At 50.2% G+C, this 6000-nt stretch overlaps 1 protein-coding gene across 1 annotated transcript in view; it reads left to right on the top strand.

Moving 5' to 3' along the window:
* The first annotated feature begins 921 nt into the window (after positions 1-921).
* The window catches only part of Phc2 (polyhomeotic homolog 2), a 99559-nt gene continuing 94480 nt past the window's right edge, over positions 922-6000 (top strand). The window contains exon 1 of the mRNA XM_038334177.2: positions 922-953. The gene's annotated coding sequence lies outside the window, so the exon portion shown is untranslated. The remainder of the gene's footprint in view (positions 954-6000) is intronic.

The raw sequence follows: 6000 nt of genomic DNA, 5'->3' as shown, positions 1-6000 counted from the left end.
GGTATAAATGTGGACAATTTGCTTGCCCTTCGGTGTCCGGATTTGTAAAGTAGCTATAGCAATACCATGATTCGGACGGGTGTAAAATTTCCTATAGCTTGAGCACACATAGATATGAGTAATTAGCTATTGGCTCCTCATAGTTCTTTGACCCAGGGCAGGTCCCATCATCTCCAAGCTTCGTTTCTCTCACCTGTAATATGGGTATAAGGTTTCTGCCTCAAAAGGTCATTGTAAGGCAGTGCAAAGGCGCTCTACAGGTGACGTACAAAGATTCTCTCGACTGTTTGCATAGTCTTTTTCGTGACTGTTTGGAATTGCGAAGGGAGAGGAACGCAGAAGATCCCTAGCCCTGACTGAAGTTTTCATGTCTCTACTTTTTCCGTGTGGTGTGGTTGTATGACTTTGGGTCAGTGACTGAGCCTCTCTGAGCATAAGCTTGCCCCACTATCCAGTTAAGTTTATGATAGGTACTTCCTGAGTTATCTGCAGAAAAGTGTTAGGCACGTGGTTTAAGTGCTCAGAGCGTTTCCGGAATCTGTATTTCCCTAGCCTGGCCAATTTGAGGTGCCCTCCATATACCGAGTCGGAAACTGTACGCGGCGGTCGCGGTGCGGAGCTCAGGTAGCCCTGATGCTCCCAGGGGACCACAAGGCTCCAGCGCCTCCCCCCTCCTTCGCCTTCCCCTCCGTTGCCATGGCCACCGGTTCAGGCCCGGAGCAGCACCAAGGCGTGTTCAGTTCAATCTCCGCCTTTCCAAAGTGACCATTGGCTGGGCCAGCCACGTGACACGCTACGGTATGCTAATACATGGTAATCGCCCCCAGGCCCCTCCTCCGCGGACAGCGGCCTGGCAGCCAGCAGGGTGCGCGGCGGAGAGCCGAGGGGGCGGGCAGAGGGGCGGCCCCGGGAGAGCGCGGCCAGGTGGAGGAGGAGCGCGGAGGCCACCGCAGGTAACGGGCGGGCGCGTGCGCGCTGGGGCCGGCTGGCGGCGGCGGGGCGGCTCGCGGGGGACACCCGGGGCGGCGCGGCGGGCTTAACCCTTTGGGCACCCAGCTGTCACGGTGCGGCGAGCGGGACGGGCCGCGTGAAGCTGGGCAGCGCTGTGGACACCGGCTCACGGCGGACCCGGACCCGGCCGCAATGAGGACCGCGGCGATCTCGCGGGTCGGGGGCTCGCGGGAGACTGTGAGAGAGCCGCTGAAGTCCCTGCAGTCTTGCGATCTCGGGGGCGCGTGGCCTCCTTACGTGCAAAGGCCCGCCCCCTGCGGCCCGTGTCCTCGCGGGGACTGCGGGGACACCGGGGTCCGGCCTGCCCATTGCACCGTCTGCTCTGCAGCGGCCTGACAGCCCAGCTTCTGGCACTTTTGATTCCTCGTTAAGCCTAGTTGGGGTTGCTGGAGGACGAAGGCGTGATCGAGACAGTGCGTGGGGGAGCAAACTGTGGTTGTTATTGGAAGGCGAAAACAAGAGCAAAAGCAGGTCCCAAGGTACGGGAAAAAGGGGTGTCCAAGGCAGGCACTGGCCCCTGTTTTCTGACCTGACACCCGTAGGGAAAGATTTCTGCTGGACACCAGGGTCTGTTGTCATGTCCAGAGGAAGCTCCTGTTTGACTTGAGTTTCTAGCTAATTTCTGATAATGCTAGGTTTAAATCAACTTCCTCCTCCATCTCCCGCTCCTAGGTCTGCTACAGAAATGTTTCTCTTCTAATTACCCCCTCCCCCAATTCACTAAGACTGGTGGCCTCTTTAGGCTCATGGTGTAATTTAGCCTTCGCCACAATAGAAATGCTAGCGCAGAGATGGGCTGCTAATATCAAGCCGCCCCGAGAGGTTTAATGTGGAGGGGAAATGCTCCCGTCTCCAGGGTATGAAGAACAGACTAATGTGCCATTGTGGATGGAGCTTACTTTATGAGTCTCGAATCGTTTGTTCACAACAAGGGGAATCGTCCTTCCATGTGAGGAGCCCAGCAACCAAACCGAGTTTTGCCACTGAAGTGGAAATTATACTTGCAGGCTGCACTGGGTGTATTTATCAGCAGAATGACAAACACTTGGTATATGCCAGGCACTCTGTTGTGTCTAGAGGATGCAACGGGGATTGGGATAATTAGCCCTTGTCCTCAGAGAGGTGGTGGGAGAGACAGAATTGTTAGCTGAAGTGGTAACAACGGATGGGGAAGCGAGAACACGAGAAGGAAGAATCTGTTTAAATGTATCTAATGTCAGAGGTGGCTTTCCAGAGGACATGCTTCAGCAAGGTTTTGAAGGGTGAATAGGAGTTTATCACAAAAATGAGAGAGGACACCAAAACCAAAGGCTCAGTTAGCCCTACCACTAAGGAAAATTGTATCTCAAGGGAATCGGCCCCACACACTGCCGCCGCCCCCTCCCCACTTCTTTTTATTTGGGAAATGTCTTTATGTTACAATTTTGTCTCCCTTCCTTTATCGTGTAACTTTTTAAAAGCTGGCTTATATGTCTCATTCCTATCATAATTTTCCAGTGATATTGTCCCATGTATTCCCCTCATTGGCTTCTTCGAGCCTCACTCCTGGTCTTTCTCACCATGGCTTCCGAAAAAAGGTTCGATACATAGAAATAGGAAAGGGCGGTTTTCAACAGCTTCAAGGTAGAGAGCCTGAACCCTGGGCACAGCGCTTGGCACTCAAGGTATCATCGTAAGAGGGCGAATGTAAACCACATGCAGAAAAGTCGCTGTCGGGGAAGCACGGGAAGCATCAAACCTGCGAAGCCCAGAAAAGTCAGAAGCTAGAAGGTGAATTAAGAAAGGATTGCAGCCAGGATGCTTGCACACGCCTGTAATCCTAGCACCTGAGCAACTGAGGGAGGCAGGATGATCTCAAGTTCCAAGGCAGCCTGGGCTACATACAGAGTTCTAGGTCAGTCTGAGCAACACTGCGAGTTGCAGGCCGATCGTAAATCATGTCAGCAGACCGGAACCTGCTGCTTATGGTGCCAGCCATGCACAACAGCAGTGAGCCTGACAGCTTCAGACAGCTGTGCAGAGCGGGCCTGTCCATCTCCTGCCGGGACTGTTTCCTGTGTCACCTCCGTTCTGTTCTTTCTCCTTCCTTACTACCATCCTTTCCTCCCCTGAGCCCCATTTCCACCTATGATTCACTTCTGTAGTTTCTTAAACTGAGATCTTAACTATTAGAGCAAAGAAATCTCACCCTTCACCTTAGAGCCTATTTCCAGAACTGTAGTCAGCTAGCCAGCCTGTTTTTACTTCCTGGTCATTTGGAAGCAGAGCGAGGAGGGGCCCAGAATATATGATGGATCTCATCCCCAGAACTCAATACATGTTTGAATCAGAAAAAGACCCATTAACTTTATTTAACCCCAAATTTCTTGTGTGTGTGTGTGTGTGTGTGTGTGTGTGGCAGAGGGTACGCATGTACAATGCGCATGTATATGTAATATATGTGTTTAAATGTATGTGTGGTATGTGTGTATGTGTGTGCGCATGCACATGCCATGGCATATATGGAGGTCAGAGGACAGCCTCAGCTGTCAATCTTCACCTTCCACCCTTTTGAGACAGGGTCCCTTTGCTACTGCTGCACCATATGGGCCAGTCTTCTCAGGGGTTCTCCTGGCTCCACTTCCCACCCCGCTGCATGAGCGCAGAGATTACTAACACTTGAGCCCTCACATTGCATAGCATGTGCTGTACCCACTGAACCATCTCTGCACACACAGCCCCAAATTTCTTCTGAGAATGAATCAGAGTAAGTCTTTGAAGTATGTCAAAGGTTAAGCCAAGTAAAGGAGGTGGTCCCGGATATCCTCTGGCCAAGCAATTTTGTCAGTGCTGTGAACATGAGGGGTAGCCTTTAAGCGAGCTTCTCCGTCATCACGGTGACTGAACACCTACTTGTGTGCCAACCCTGTGCAGCATTTGTGCTTTGGGGGAGACAGGAGATGAGGGAGGTGGCGTGGGTTCAGGTATTCTCAGCTTAGAAGACTCCAGATCCTATTTTTACTATTACTAGGAATGTGGTTTCTGGTAAACTAATGCCACTGGCTTTGTGTGTGTGTGTGTGTGTGTTTATCGGCACCACTTTGAGGTGTAAAGTATCACACTGATTAAGAAAGGAAAATTCCCTGGCACTGTGATTTCCAAGGAAGGGATGTTGAGAGCCACGGGAGACCCAGGCATGTTGGCACATGCCTGCAACTCAGCACGTGGGAGGTAGAGGTAGGAGGATTAGAAGTTCAAGGTTATCCTTAGCTGCTTAGTGACTTTGAGGTCAGCTTGGACTACAGGAACTCCTCTCTCAAAATGCAAATCCAGGGATGGTGCAAATCAAGAGAGATGGCTCAGTGGGTCAAAGCTCTTGCCTTGCAAGCCTGATAGACTGATCCCTGGAGCTCACTTAAAAGCTAGATGCAAACCAGGAATAGTGGGGCACATTGTTACCCCAACACTCCGGAGGCAGAGGCAGGTAGCTCTCTGTGAGTTTGAGGCCAGCCTGGTCTACAGAGTGAGTTCCAGGACAGCCAAGGCTACATAGTTCCACAGCTGAGACCCTGTCTCAAAAAACAAAACAAAACAAAACAAAACAAAACAAAACAAAAAAGCTGGACGTGAAAAAACATGTTGGAAATCCTCATTTTTCCTCTACTGGGAAGTGGGAGGTGGAGTGTGGAGAATGAGCTGGAAACTCATTGGGTCAGCCTGGTTTATGGCACGGCAGCAGAAATAAGAGCCCCTGCCTCACTGAGATGGAAGATGAGAGCCAACTGCCTACAGTTGGCCTCTGATGTCCACACGCACGCAAGCTGCAGCATGTGTCTGCCCCACTTCCCTTACACACACACACGTACACACATAATAATAATAATAATAATAATAATAATAATAATAATAATAATAATAACATTAAACAGTGAGAGCAGCAAAATGAACCCATGATGGGTTCTTCTGGAAGGAAAATGGGAGGAATTTCCCGAAAGAAAACACAGTGCTCATAAAATGTGAAGCCAGAATATTTGGCGAGTTTCAGGGGTCAGCCGACAGGGCTAACTAGTCTGGCAAGCTCAAGCGGACAGACTGTAGGGTTAGAGGAGCTATTGGAGGCATGGAGCTGGCAGCTGAAGAGTTTTATCCTACAGTTGAGAAGCGGAAGATCTGCACTAGGTAAGAGCGGTATCGTGAAAGTACTGTTTAAGATTCCCAACAGTAGGGTGGAGACTGGAGTTTGGTAGGGAGAAAATGGACGAGCAGCCAGCAAGTTATTTAACCCGTGTGACTGGGACAGGGTAAGGAATTTGGGTGACATATTGAAAGTGAGAGGCCAGTCCAGTCAGTAATGAGCAAGACTGTGATTGGATAGGAAAGACCAGGATAAAATGGCTTCAATATAGTCTTGATCCTGGGCAGAGAGTTAGCTAAAACAAGATAGACCACACAGAACACTGGTTTTGGGGAGAAGAAAAGGTAAGTGTTGAAGTATCTCAAAGCAATACTCAAACTTCTCAGGGGACAAGCCCTGTGCTTGGGAGCAGGAGGTGACTGGTGCTCCAAAGAGAGAGGTTGGAGAGTCTAATATGGAAAATGTACTAATGGAAGCCATGGTGTTAGCTGAGTTCACCCAAGGTAACAACGTGAAAATACCAATGCAGAGATGTGTAGATGGAGCCCAGAGATTGCCTCCTGTAGGGAGCCGGGGAGCGGGGATGGAGTCTGCATGGCAGAGAGCAAGTAGTATCCAAGAAGCAAAAGCACTGTTCAACTTACTTATGTGATGCAGGCATCCTGCCCATAATCACGCGTGGTGTCTCAGATGGACACATGGCCAGACAGACATGCTGTTGGCCATGGGTATTAGTATCACACAAGTCAAGCGAAGAAAATGTCTGAGATGGAGAAATCAGCCCGCAACGTGAAACGTAGAGGGGTTATGAGGAATGTGCATTTGATAATAAACAGGAGGCCAGTTATAGCTTTGTAAATGGTACCATCAGTTTA

Source organism: Arvicola amphibius, chromosome 6, assembly GCF_903992535.2.
Source record: "Arvicola amphibius chromosome 6, mArvAmp1.2, whole genome shotgun sequence".
NCBI classification, from domain to species: domain Eukaryota; kingdom Metazoa; phylum Chordata; class Mammalia; order Rodentia; family Cricetidae; genus Arvicola; species Arvicola amphibius.
Note: the sequence above shows the minus strand (reverse complement) of the source record. Positions and strands in the feature narration are given on the sequence as shown.